The sequence below is a fragment of the Rana temporaria genome, chromosome 1, assembly GCF_905171775.1.
Source record: "Rana temporaria chromosome 1, aRanTem1.1, whole genome shotgun sequence".
Classification (NCBI taxonomy): domain Eukaryota; kingdom Metazoa; phylum Chordata; class Amphibia; order Anura; family Ranidae; genus Rana; species Rana temporaria.
Window position 1 is genome coordinate 328,958,825 of NC_053489.1, and position 15,128 is coordinate 328,973,952.

Consider the following 15,128-nt stretch of genomic DNA (forward strand, 5'->3'; position numbering starts at 1 on the left):
TAGAGTCTGAAACAGGTAGGAAATTTTTGGCAAAATTCTCATCTTGACAATATTATTTCTACCAAACCATGAATGTAGGCCATGTTGCCATTTCTCCAGGAGTTTTCTAATTGAGCTAAGAAGAGGTGGAAAATTTATTTTAAATATTTCTTTTGTGCTTGCTGGAATTAAGGTGCCCAAGAACTTTAACGCTGCCTTCCATTTAAATCTGAAATTCCGTTGTATAACTGTTTGCGTCTGGGGGGCCATTGCCACGCTCATTGCCTCGGATTTCCCCTGATTTATTTTTAGATTAAACAGTTCACCAAATTTTGCAATTTCTTTAATCAGATTGGGGAGAGAGACATGTGGCTTTGATATTGCAAATAGCAGGTCGTCTGCAAATGCTATAACCTTATGCTTACTCTCCCCAATCTGAATACCCTGTATATCTGGATTTTGACGGATTTTGTTTAGCAGAGGTTCCAAAGATATCACAAAGAGTAATGGTGACAGGGGACATCCCTGCCGCGTTCCATTTGTAGTTGGAAATGTTGTAGAGAATATCCCGTTAACTCTCACTGCGGCACGCGGGTCTGCGTATACACTTCCGATCCAACTTAACATCTTCTCCCCAAGGCCCACGTGCCGCAGCACCGAGAACAGGAATCTCCAACTCACTCTGTCAAAAGCCTTCTCGGCATCAGTATTTAGGAACACGGCAGGGATGTCCCCCTCAATGGCTCCCTGCACCAGGTTGAGGGCCCTTATCGTCCCATCTCTTGCTTCTCTGGTAGGAACAAATCCCACCTGATCCATATCTATTAACTCGGGCAGCCACACCTGTAACCTACTCGCCAATATCTTTGTGAACAGTTTTAAATCTGAGTTTAGCAGCGAAATAGGCCTATAACTGCTGCACTCTGCCGGGTCCTTCCCTTCTTTGGGGATCACTGTAATATATGCTAATAAAGCATCTGGAGGAAATGCAGCCAAACGGCCCATCGCGTTAAAGACCTTTACCATCCGGCTTCCCAGAGCCGCAACAAACTCTTTGTAATAGCCAATTGTGTAACCATCTGGGCCTGGAGCTTTCCCATCTTTCATAGATTTTAACGTTGCCTCCAATTCCTCAACTGATATAGGGATATCTAAACTGGCTTGTGCAATTGGTGTTAATCTGGCCAGATCTATTGTTGCGAGATATTCATCTATCTCTGATTGGGCTACTGGTGTTTGGGGCAGATTATACAGCTTAGAATAATATCTGCCAAACTCCTCCGCTATCTCCTTAGGTTTTTTTTTTAGTTGCCCTTCCTTCCCCTTAATTTGTGGGATAAACGTTGATTGGTTCTTCTCTTTCAATTTCCCCGCTAATAATTTACTGCACTTATCACCAAATTCATAATTGTTTTTTTTTCCCCTTTGTATTATTGCTTTAGCCTTATAGCGTAGAAGTTCTGTGATCTGCCTCCTCAGATTACTCAGTTCTCTACTTGTTTCAGGGGTATGTATCTTTTTGTGTTGGGTTTCTAGTTTCTGGATTTTTGCTAGTAGATTTTTGACCTGTTGCTCTCTTTTCTTTTTTATCTTTGTTCCATGTCTAATTAAGACCCCCCTAATTACCGCCTTGTGGGCTTCCCACACCATCCCTGGGTTGCTCCCCGGGGTATCGTTCATTTGAAAGTATTCTACGATTTCCCGGGCTACATCCTCTCTCACCTCTTCATTCTGCAATAGGCTTTCATTAAGACGCCACCTTCTATCTTGAGCCAGTTCTGCCCCTGATATCAGGATACGTAAACTTACCGGCGCATGGTCAGACCACGTTATGTTTCCTATAGATACTTCTGTAACAGATGAGATCAGATAATGGGGCACCATAAACATATCTATCCTTGAATAGGCCTGGTGTGGATTGGAGTAGAAAGTGTAGTCCCTCTCCTCACCGTGTAACGTCCTCCACACATCTACCAACTGTACCTCATACAGTCTACTCAGGACTCCACGTCTGACCCCATCTGTGACAGATGATGTCCCCCTGGAACAGTCCATCTTTGGATTTAGGGGGATATTAAAATCCCCCCCCCCAGTATTAGCTTACCCTCCGAAAAGGACATCAGTTCCCTGAGGACTTTCCTCAAGAAAACATCTTGATGCACATTCGGCAGATATACTGTAGCTAGGGTAACCTTAATCCCTCTTATTGTCCCCTTTAAGAACAGGTATCTCCCTTTTGGGTCATACTGACTGTGTTCAAATATCCAGGGGATCCTATTGGATATCAGAATGGACACTCTCTTTGATTTTGCGTCTTGGTTTTCCGCATGATAGGAGAATGGGTAATGCCTATTTTGTAACACTGGAAGACCTCCCATCCTAAAGTGGGTCTCCTGGATGTAGGCGATATCAGTTTCTGATCGCCATATTTCTTTCAATAACATCCTTCGTTTCTCTGGGGTGTTGAGACCCCTAGCATTCAACGATGTGATTTTAATTCCCTCCATCTACGTGCCAGAGGGGGGGAGAGAGAGAGAGAGAAAAAAAAAAGGGGGGAAAGACTCTCCTACTAACCTACTCTACGTTCCCCCTCCCTTGCAACTTCCCACCCTTCTCCCCTCCCCACCCTCTGTCTCCTCAAGAGAAAATACCCACTTATGACCCCCTCCCCTATATGTTTTTTTTTTTTTTTTTTGTGTTTTGTTTTTAGGGGGGGGGGTTAGGGTTAGGCAGGAATTATATAAGGGCAAGGGATCAGAGAGGATTAAGGTGTATGAAGTTAATACATCTGACTATGGGAAGGAGATAAAGAGGTCAAAGGTCAGATGTTTGTTAGTACAAGAAGCAGGGCCAAGGAGTGGTACGGCTAGGATTTGTGTGCAGTGTTATGTTGTTATATGTGGATTGAAGTGACATTGTGTATAGGATAATGCACCTCTGATTTAAACCTTTGTTATGTTAATCCTGTTCTGTGACCGTGAACATAAAAAAAAAAAGAAAGAATAAAAGAAGTAAATATGAAAAAAAAAAAAAAAAAAAAAAAAAACTTTTACAACCCCTTTAACCACTTGAGACCCGCGCTATAGACAAAAGACGTCAACAGCGCGGCTCTCAAGTGCCAACTGGACGTCTTTGGACGTCATTTAAAAGCATTACCCGCGCGCGCCACTGGGGGGCGCGCAGCGGGTAAACACTGTCCCGGCGCATCGCTCGGGAGCGGATGCGTGTACCTGGCGGCCGCGATGTCCACCGGGTACACGCGATCGTCGGTAAGACAGCAGGGACGTGGAGCTCTGTGTGTAAACACAGAGCTCCACGTGCTGTCAGAGGAGAGGAGACCGATCTGTGTCCCTTGTACATAGGGACACAGCATCGGTCACCTCCCCCAGTCACCCCCCCCCCACACTGTTAGAACACACCTAGGATACACATTTAACCCCTTCCTCACCCCCTAGTGTTAACCCCTTCACTGCCAGTCACATTTAGTGCATTTTTATAGAACTGATCGCTGTATAAATGTGAATGGCGCCAAATTTGTGTCAAAAGTGTCCGATGTGTCCGCCATAACGTCGCAGTCCCAATAAAAATCGCAGATCACCACCATTACTAGTAAAAAAATAAAAATAAAAAAAAACATAATTCTGTCCTCTATTTTGTAGGCGCTATAACTTTTGCGCAAACCAGTCGTTTATTGCGTTTTTTTTTTTTTTACAAAAATACGTATCGGCCTTAACTGAGAAAAAACAATTGTTTTTTTTTTTTTTAAATTGGGATATTTATTATAGCAACAAGTAAAAAATATATATATTTTTTTTAAATTGTCGCTCTTTTTTTGTTTATAGCGCAAAAAATAAAAACCGCAGAGGTGATCAAATACCACCAAAAGAAAGCTCTATTTGTGGGGAAAAAAAGGATGTCAATTTTGTTTGGGAGCCACGTCGCACGACCGTGGAAATGTCAGTTAAAGCGACGCAGTGCCGTAAGCTGAAATTTCGCCTGGGAACGAAGGGGGTTTATGTGCCCAGTAAGCAAGTGGTTAAGGAAATGCAACTTAATTTGAATATGAAAATGCAAATACCTTAAAAGTTTTGTCTAGATTACTCAATATTATACAGTATTTTTGAAAAAGTAAAAGGTGTGTTTTAAAAACAAATGAAAATTAAGTAAGGTACTTAACATTTATTTTTATATTGAAAATTATAAAATGTTTATGTTACAATTACAAGCCAACAGAATTGTTTTATCGGTGTGTAGGTTTATGGTTGGGTAACTGATGTATATAGTATAAGATAGCTATCACTGATTTTCTCTACTAACCTCCAGGTCATTGATGAGATCAGTAATGACTTTGAGGTCAGTAGCAGAAGGAACTGGTTGGAGCTGCAGGGGGCCAATGAGATTCACACCCCCATAAGTGTAAATTTCCCAGTTGACTTCAGGGGAAAATTTCTAAGCAACAGAAGCAAATTTAGCAGTGTGAGCAGCAAAAGATTTGGACATTCTCCTTCTAATGCCCTGTACATATGATCGGTTCGTCTGATGAAAACGGACAGAAGGATTTTTTCATCAGATATCCGATGAAGCTGACTTTCATCAGTCTTGCCTACACACCATCTGTTAAAAATCCGATCGTGTCCAACGCGGTGACGTAAAACACAACGACGTGCTGAGAAAAATGAAGTTCAATGCTTCCAAGCATGCGCCGACTTGATTCTGAGCATGCGTGGATTTTTGACCGATGGATTTCCCCACAGACAATCTTTTTTTTCTATCGGTTTGTTAACCATACGAAAGTTTTAAATCTGGCCCATCATGCTCTGTACCTACCCATGTGATACCTACCCACGTGGGTAGGTATCACATGGGTAGGTACCAGAGCATGATGGGATTGTGAGGTCTATATAAATCCGATGCAAGCCACGCACTTGTCATTGCAGCGAGGAAAGGCGACGTGTCAACATCGGGAGAAGGAGAGAAGTGAAGAACATGACGTCACAGCACGGAAGAAGAACTCACAGCACGGAAGGAGAAGAAGACGTACAGCACGGAAGAAGGCACCGGACAGCGAGAGGAAGAACCGGGGTGCGCCGAGTCAACAGCAGAGAGCGGTGAACATAGAAGGAGACCCCCGGATAGCGGAGAAGACCCGTCGGGATAGCGGAAGAAGAAGCCCCCCCGCCGAAGACGCCGGAGGAAACCCGCCGGGGGGTGGGGGCTTTTTTAAAAGCGACCCCCCCCGGCGGTGGAAGAGAACCAGACGGCGGCCCCCACCCACCCGAAGACGTCAAAGAAGAAGCCCCCCCTGGTAAACAGAGCTAATAAAGAAGACAGGGGGAGCCTCCGGAGCAGAAAAATAAATTATTTTAAAAACCCTTGTGTGGTGTGTTTATTAACTTTGACATTTTTCATACAGGTGAAGGGTTAGGGGTACGATGTACCCCATACCTATTCACTTAGGGTGGGGGGCCGGTATCTGGGGGCCCCCTTATTAAAGGGGGCTCCCAGATTCCGATAAGCCTCCCGCCCGCATACCCCGACAACCAACGGCCAGGGTTGTCGGGAAGGGGCCCTGTCCTCATCAACATGGGGACAGGGTGCTCTGAGGTGGGGGGGCCGCAGTGCGCCCCCCTGCCCCAGAGCACCCAACCCCCCCATGTTGAGGGCATGCAGCCTGGTACGGCTCAGGAGGGGGGGCGCTCGCTCGTCCCCACTCCCTTCCTGGCCGGCCGGGTAGCGTGCTTTGGATACGGGTCTGGTATGGATTGTAGGGGGACCCCCTACGCCATTTTTTTCGGCGTAGGGGGGCTCTCCTTACAACCTATAACAGACCTAAGGGCCCGGTATGCTCCTGAGGGGGGAACCCATGCCGGATTTTTATTTAAAATCCGGCGGGGACTTCCCCCTCAGGATTCATAACAAACGCCGCACACGTGTAGAATTGGCGGGAATCCAAGTCGGATCTCCCGTCGCTTCTATGACGACTCTGTCTCCATCGCGGCAAGCCAGCTCGGCGCTGGCTCCCGCGATGGGGCTCGTAGGTGGTCAATCTCGCCGAGAAAGGGAGCGAGATTGACACAATATCGCGTTCACCTACTGTACCAGCTCTCAAATTTTTGATGTCAGAAATTCTGACAGAAAAACTCAGATGGTGCCTACACACGGTCGGAATTTCCGATCAAAATCTCACATCAAACTTTTCTTGTCGGAAATGCCGTGTGTACGCGGCATTAGTGTTCACAGGAATTGGAACCGATCAGTTATATCAGCACTTCTGCACTCTTCTATCCTCCAATAGAGGTTGTCCACATCACATTGCTAACTTGTGTATGGCCCAGATGTTACCAGGTTTGGTTGTTTCAGTAATCCCTCATCCTAGGTTGCAATATTTGAAGCAGAAAGCAGACAATTATGATCATATCACCTGCTTGTAGAGGGTTATTTTATGGCATTTTTTTTTTTAGTTTTTAGTTAGGAAAACTACAAGGGTTGAATTAAAACCTAATAAACTACTGTATACATATTTTACGGTTTGCTGATTTGGTTTTCACAATCCTAATCTTTCTGCAGTGCTGCTTAATGGTTTAATTTACTACTCCTTTTTACAATATGTGCCTATCAGTCAGATGAGGTCTTAGCTTAACAGCTGAACGAGGTTGAGACATACACAGAGCTTATTCTAGTGAAAACAAAGTAAGGCCCACGATAGAATCCATCCGCTGAAATTTATCCGCGGATCGGTTTCAGCGGATCGGCGGATTTATCTGTTGGTTCGCTGGAACGTACACACTAGCGCCAAAAAATCCCAGCGAACCAGAACGTATGCAGCGTAAACCACGTAAGACGTCACTATAAAGGGGAAGACCAAAGTCAACAGCGCCGCCCTCTGTTCCGCTTTTGCTAGTTCCGTGTTACCGCGTGCTAGTCAAGGTTTGGTTAGAGCCGATTCGTGCTTTTCAGTCTCCGCGTTTTGACAGTAGGTATTCTCTGATTCAGTGCGTTTGCTTGCGGGTTCGCAGTTGGCATTCGGGCACAGGCTTTCAGCACGTTTCTGCGTACTGTGCGCTCGTATCTGTTTGTCGTGCGGGCTTAGCAGGTTGTGCTGGATTTGGGGGTGCTTTCTGTTGGAGTGTGTTCTTGACTGACCAGCCGGCCGGTTTGAAGCCATGATGGAGCAGCAGCGTCGATTCTCGTGAATTGGTGCTGGTTATGGGATTGCTTCTGGCCATGTCCAGCGAACCTGTTTATTGGCCAGGAACAGTGGGAGGAGGCGTTTCTGGGCCAAGAATTGGTTGCGCCAGCGTGACCAGTTTTCTCATATGCCTCTGCTTAGGGAACTCCAGGAGAATAATCCTAATGACTTTAGGAATTTTCTCCGCATGACGGACCCCGTATTCAACCATCTGCTGGAACTTCTGTCCCCCTATATCACGAGGCAGGACACTGTGATGCGCCAAGCCATCACGGCCGAGCAGAGGCGTATTGCCACGTTGCGGTACCTGGCGACTGGGAGGAGCCTGCAGGACCTCAAGTTCTCGACAGGCATCTCTCCCCAGTCGCTTGGGGTCATCATACCGGAGACGTGTACTGCCATCATACGTGTTTTGAAGGAGGAGTATATTAAGGTAAGTTCACTCATTTTAACCTCACAATGTATTTTTTTTGAAATGTGTGAGAAAGTCTAATATTTTTTTCTTCCCTAATAACCATGAGATTGTAATATGCTGTGTGTTGGATGTTCCCTTTTCTCCCCATGCATGTTGTTAACCTTTACATGTTTGTTTTGGGCCTACCTGCATATTTTGTCCTTACCCACCATAAACCTGTCCAGCATGCTTTCCTAGGCCCAAACACACCTAGCCAATTTTTTGGTGTTTTTTTGGCTAATCCATTGTAGCTCTGACCCCCCCCCCCCCTCCTCCCCCCCAAAAATTTGTTCTTGCTCTATCATCAGAGGGATGTGGAGTCTGATAATTAAGTGGGCCTTTATTTTTGTAAAGAAATACTCACTTCACAATGCTTGTAGGAAATGTGAATCCTGTTGCTGATGTTGCACAATGATGGTTTTTGTATTTTGTTTGCAATGTTTATGTGCCAAAGTACTAAATCTCTTTATTTGTTTGTCCCCACAGCTACCCTCCACACCACAGGAATGGCAGTCTGTGGCTTCCCAATTTGCCCAGCGTTGTGATTTTCCGAACTGCGGTGGAGCAATAGATGGGAAGCACGTCCGCATTGTGCCCCCACCCCACTCGGGGTCCTACTATTATAACTACAAGGGTTATCATAGTATTGTGTTGATGGCGGTGGTGTCGGCACAGTATGAGTTTCTATATGTGGACGTGGGGAAGAACGGCCGGCTGTCAGATGGGGGAGTGTTCTCACGGACTGAATTCTACGATCGTCTACAAGCTGGTGGTCTGGCATTGCCACCAGATGAAGATAATGTGGAAGGACTTCCGTTTGTGTTCCTAGCGGACGAAGCTTTCGGGCTTGGACCTCGCCTAATGCGGCCTTTTCCCCAGAGGACCCTCACCTCAGAGAGGAGGGTGTTTAATTTTCGGTTGGCCAGGGCTCGGAGGGTAGTCGAGAATGCCTTTGGGATCCTCACCAACCGGTTCCGCCTTTTCCTGACAGCGATACATCTGGCGGAATATAAATTGAACACCATTGTATTTGCCTGATGCATTTTGCACAACTTTTTACGCAGGCACTCCCAGACGTACCTACCCGACAGCGTTTCTGAGGCAAGACTACTCTCAGATCCTCTCCCTGGGCTGGACACTGGTCGCGCTGGCTTGGCCACCCAATCAGCTCGTGAGGTACGCGACAAATATGTTGAGTACTTCATGGGTCGGGGGGCCATTGCTATGCCAGATCATATATCTTTCTAATTCGGCCCCCAAAAGAAATAAATATTCACAGAACTAATAAATAATTAGACCATTGGACTTTATACAGTTGTTTGTCATTACTGCTTTTTCTCTTTTTATCTGTCTTCCTGGTTATCACCAAAAATAGTGCAGTTCTAGTGCCAAATGTATGGTTCAGGTTTTAGTAAATAAACACAATTGCACATTATTCACTCATCTCCAAACTGGGTATCCAGCATATAAAAGAATAAAGCCACTCATTTTTAGGATTTTGGAAAAGCTTTTTTTATTTTCAGCTTTTTCATTTTCCTTGTTTTTTAAGAAGATTTTTAGTAATAAACATGCCAACATTTTTAGTTTGCAAGGCTTTTTTTTTTTTTTTTGTGTTTTTTCCCTTTTTTTTTTTTTTTTTGTCCAAACAATTTTTTTTTAATTTTTTGGTGTTCACAAACAATGTAGTACAATTGTACCATTTTTCACACAAATATTCTATTTACCAAGTGTAAACTTAACCAAATGTTTTTATTTTATTTTAATAATTTTTGTTTTTTTTCCCAAAATATGTTTGAGATTTTTGATCTCTTTATTTTTTTCAAAATTTTTGTGGGTAATTATTATCCAAAATATTGCTAAAAAATTTTTAATATATTTGTTCAACAAATTTTTTTAAAATCTTTGTTATTTTTATATATTTTTTTATAAAATTTTTAGTAAATTTTGAATAATTATTTATTAATTATATATTTTTTTTTTTTAGTAAAAAAAAAAGATTGGTAACATTTTTTGGATAGATGTGTTACCCATTTTTTTTTTCTTTTAACTAATTTGTTTATTAAAATATTTTTTTTTAACTTTTTATGATTTTTCAGGCTTGTTGATTGGAAGCCATTTTTTTACTACAAAAAATAAAACATGTCCAAAAACTTGAAAACACAAATGTGTCACTTTTACATTCACAATAACAGTCATGGTGTGATTTCACACCTGAACCCGCCAAAATTTGAAGATGCACACATTCAGTGCAATTCACCAAATGTCAGTTCTACAACATAGAAAGACAGAAAAAGGGCGACATGTGCTATCTGCCATCATGGGTGATCAATGTCTGTGTTTTGTGGGAGCAAACCCTTCCTCGAAAACTAATTGACAATCGAGGAGGGGGTTGTACCCACAAAGCACAGATATTCGATATTCTGTGATGGCAGATAGCACATGTTGACACACTGTGTGTGCATCTTCAAATTTTGGCGTGTTGCTGAGTCAAAAATTAAAACAGGTTGGGGGATGGGCGGGGGGGGGGGGGTGTTCAGTCTTTGACACGGCCCATCATGTCAATGATGTTTTTATAGTTTTGTTCTATAACCACCATTCTTTGCCGCATAGTGTCCAGCTCGGTGCAGCACTCCACAATTACATTTCTCACATTCTGTTCCATGAGAACCATCTGTTGCCGCATATTCTCCATTTCACTGCTGCACTCCATCACTTGCTGGATAATTATTCCCGCACTTGCGCGAGAAAAATGTGGAACAGCATCTTCATCCCCTACAAAATGAATCAAAAATATAAAATTACCAATTTTACCGGCCTATATACATCTAGGGTTGCCACCTCATCCCTTTAAACCAGAACACATATTAATTACACAGGTTCTGTGGCTGATTAAAAGGTGGTAATTTAACTCACCTGGTGCCATATCTGCATTACATTAGCCACAGAACATGTGTAATCCATATGTGTTTAGGATTAAAGGGATGAGGTGGCAACCCTATCTACATCTGTTTTGCCCTATAAAGCTGGGGTGACACTGACCTGATGTTGTGCCGATTTCCTCCTCCTCCACCACTTCTCCATCTTCAATAACTCCTCCTTCTTGAACCACTTCCCCCTCATCCTCCACGACTCCTCCTTCTTCTTCTTCCACCAATCCACCATCTTCAAAATCACCAAAATCATCTTCTTCAATTTCAATTTCATCTTCATCCTCCACAACTACCAGATTTAAAATTACTCCATCCTCCTCGCTTCCTTCCTCCTCTCTTCCTTCCACCTCCTCCTCCACATCCTCCTCTCTTCCTTCCTCCTCCTCCTCCACATCCTCCTCTCTTCCTTCCACCTCCTCCTCCACATCCTCCTCTCTTCCTTCCTCCTCCTCCTCCACATCCTCCTCTCTTCCTTCCACCTCCTCCTCCACATCCTCATCTCTTCATTCCTCCTCCTCCTCCACATCCTCCTCCTCCACATCCTCCTCTCTTCCTTCCTCCTCCTCCACATGGCCAGATGGCAGATTCTGGGCGTGTCTGGCCCTCTCTGCCTCCTCGAAATGCTGGCGTCTTCTTTCCCCTATAAATAACACAAAAAAAAAGTATACTCATCAGCACACAGATATTGTAGAGCAGAAATCGCACACATTGCATAGAAGTTTAGAGGCTTTTTTTTTTTTTAGTTTTGGTGTCTTATCACCCCAAACCTAAATTTTTGGATGACTTCTAGGCCAAGCTCTGATTCATTCCCTTTTTTGCAAAGTGACACACATGGATGTCCCCCCCTTAAAATTTTGGCTCTGAGACCATACAAATTTTAGTGTAATATTTTGGGGGAGACACAGGTGCTCTGGATTACAGATATGAAAACACCTGCTTAGTAGCACTGTTTGCATTTCCCATTCTAGGATTCAAATTTTACAAAATTATATTTTTACACAATGTTTACAAACAATGTTTTTGGCCAGAGAGGCATGTCCAGGTGTGTTGTTCCTGGGCCAACATCGTATTGGTGAGAAGCAATCTGATGTGAACAAGGTTTCCTATTAACACTCGTTGGCCAAGCAAATGATATTTTTTGAAAAAATACTATTTCAACATGTGTTCAGAAGTAGTGTTGCTCACGAATATTCGCATTGCGAATATTCGACTCGAATATAGCATATTCGAGAAATCGCGCTATATTTCGAAATTCGCGGTGAATATTCGCAATTCCGAATATTCGATTTTTTACAATTTTTTTTTTTAATCAGATCACATCCTAGATATCTCCATCGACGTCTAAAAGCATTGCTGGTATCATTAGAGACCCTGGGCCGAGTAGCTGAAGCGTTCATTGAATTTTCCAGAAAGATCGCAATGCGATTATTCGGCAAACGCAATATCGCGCGATTATTTTCCTCGCCCCGATCTTCCGCATCAGAGCGATTTTTACAGTTTCATTTTTAAAACAGATCACATCCTAGTGATCTCCATAGACGTCTGAAAGCATTGCTGGTATGATTAGAGCCATTGGGCCGAGTAGCTGAAGCGATCATTTTATATTGCCGAATATTCGCAATGCGAATATTCGGCAATAGGAATATTGCGCGATTATTTGCTCCGCCCTTTTGCATCAGAGCCAATCAGAGTTCTCCTTCCACACTCGTCACAGGTTAGCAACCAATAGGAACCTGCCTGCATGGACATTATATAAGCTCACTCCCAGCACCATTTCATTGCAGATTCAGAAGCTGGCTATAGAGTGTGGAGGCTGTTTCTGTGTTCCTGGTTTCCTGTGTCTTTGTTCTTGATTGATTTAGATCATCACCAGCATTGCTATTTAGTGATTCCAGTGGATCTTTTCCAGTATATCAACTGCTTTTTTCAAAGCAATAGACCCAAGAGCTTTTTTCAAAGCTACGTTTTGTGCTGTTTTGTGCTGTTTTTTTCATTTGTGTTACTGTTTGATCCTGCAATCCTCCCTGTTCAGTTATATTTGCAAGAGATTTCAGAACACATTTTGCTGAGCTTTATAAAAGAGCTTTTCTAAAAGCTAAGTTTTGTTCATCTTGTGTTACTGTTAGATCTTGCAGGTTCGCTGTTCAGTGATATTTGATAGGCATCTCAGTTCAAATTTTGTTTAGTTTTCCCTAAAGAGCTTTTATAAAAGCTAAGTTTTGTGTTCAGTTTAGTTAAATTTTGTGTAGTAAGTGTACACACTGTTAGTGTACATTTATTTCATCTAGCTTAGCTTAGTGTGTGTTTAGTGTCTGTGTTTTGTGTTTAAAAAAAAAAAAAAAAAAAAAAGTTAGTGTTTGTTTAGTGCTTTTTTTTTTTTCTTTAATTTTGTAGTCCTTGTCTGGTGTACTACTTTTCTTATAGTTTAGTAGCTGTCTGTGTACGTCTTTGTCTGCGTGCCTGTCTTGTAAAAAAAACACAAAAACACATTTTGTTCACATTTTCCCCCCCCAATAAAGTTTACCCCCCCCACACACATATCAGCAATAATGAGCGGCATCCGTGGCCGTGGCAGCAGGGGTAGGGGAGTTACTCCCAGTGCTGGATCGCTGCCAGCACGGGGTACCTCTCGTGCCCCTACTAGTGGTAGAGGATCGGGTGCAAGGGGAGTACGCCTGATCCGGGAGTTCTTCCCATCGGGCAGCCGCCCGATATTGCCATCTCAGGCTCAAGTAGTGGTGGACTACATGGGGCACAGCAGTGCCACTGAGTCGTCGGTCCCGACTCACAGTAGTACCACCATTACACCGTTGCCTGTACTACCCCCCCCCAGCCCCCAAGAGTCCAGCATCTTACTGTTCGACAGCGACAGTGATAGGGATCTCTTGGGGGAGGCCATGCATCAGGCAGACCTCCAGCTCTGTCCTGATGGTCAGGACCTTTTTGAAGGGATGGATGAGGAGGATGGGATACCTGCTGGCAGTATCCCAGAGACATCCCTTCAAACTGGTGCTGCTGTTTTGGTGCAGGAAACAGCAGCACCTAGTCAGACCCAGGCGTGGGTGAGGGGACAGCGGAGCCAGGCTAGAGGCTCCATGTCACGTGGTTCCCTCAGACCAACACATCTCAGCCCTTGGTCTGACATCTCTGGGGGCGAAGAGGGTGACCCATCATGGTTGCCATCTGACGCGTCGGCTCACTACGTCAGTGACGACGGGGAAGGTAGGCACCCTGGTGAAACGGTGCGCCAGGTCACCACCAGGGAGACCATCGTCAGGGTCTCCACTGGTGATGGCAGCAGGAGGTGTCAGGAGGAGGAGCAGCAGCAGCAGCAGCAGCAGCAGGCAGCTCCACCTGTGCGCACCGAATCCCAGCAGGTGCAAGTAAGCGTCACCCCATCTGACAGGAGGGCGGTGCTGAAGTCACCTGTCTGGAATTTCTTTACCCTGGTGGCAGACAACCCTACCGTGGCCATCTGCCGGATTTGTAAAGTGAGGGTGAAGAGAGGGAAGTGTTTGGCTCGGGTGGGTACCACAGCCCTGAACCAGCACCTGAGGATAAACCACTGGGCGTTGTATGACGAGATGAAGCGTGGTGGTGGTAGCAGCGCCACCACCACAAGTGAGCAGGGTACAGCAGCCCCTGCCACATCTTCATCTGTTTCCAGCAGGTCATGCCCCCCCGCTCCCTCTAGTAGAGGTACTGGTACCGGCAGCCAGACCTCTACTTCCACAGCACCCTCCACGTCTGTGTCCCGCACTGCCGTCCGGCGCCAGGCGTCGATTTCAGACGCCTTTGACCGCACCACTCCCTTCCCCCCTGGAGACCGACGTGTGCGTTCCCTCAATGGGCTCCTGGCAAGGGTTATTGCCCAACATCTGCTGCCCTTCAACATAGTTGACAGCAACCCCTTCAGGCAGATGTTGGAGCAGGCCCAACCCCAATGGCGTGTCCCCAGCCGCCATTTCTTTGCCAGGACTGGTGTCCCTGCCCTACACCAGCACATTGTGCAGAATGTAACCCTGTCGCTGGATCACGCTGTCAGCGACAGGGTTCATCTGACAATGGATGGCTGGACCAGCAGGCATGGGCAGGGACGCTACATCAGCTTCACGGCCCATTGGGTTTCCCTCCGAGGCGTCGGTGAGGGATCGTCGGCAACCGATCTTGTGGTGCCGCCCCGGGGTGTCCAGGGGAGAACTGCTGGTCTCCCTCAAGCCACTGTCTCCGCAGCTGCTGAGCCTCCCAGCAAGCGCCCCCGTAGCTACTCAAGTGTGGGGCACGTGCGCTGTCAGGCCGTGCTCCAGCTTGTTAGTTTAGGGGACCGGAGACACACTGCAGAAGAAGTGCTGAAAGCACTTCAAGCTCAGGTCCAGAAGTGGCTGACACCCCGAAGGCTCCAGCCAGGTATGGTTGTCTGCGATAACGGCAGCAACCTACTCGCCGCCCTCCATGCTGGCAGTCTGACGCACGTGCCCTGTCTGGCACATGTCCTCAACCTGGTGGTGCAGAAGTTCCTGCGCACTTATCCAGGGTTGAGTGACATTGTGGCAAAGGCGCGTAGGATTGCCAGCCA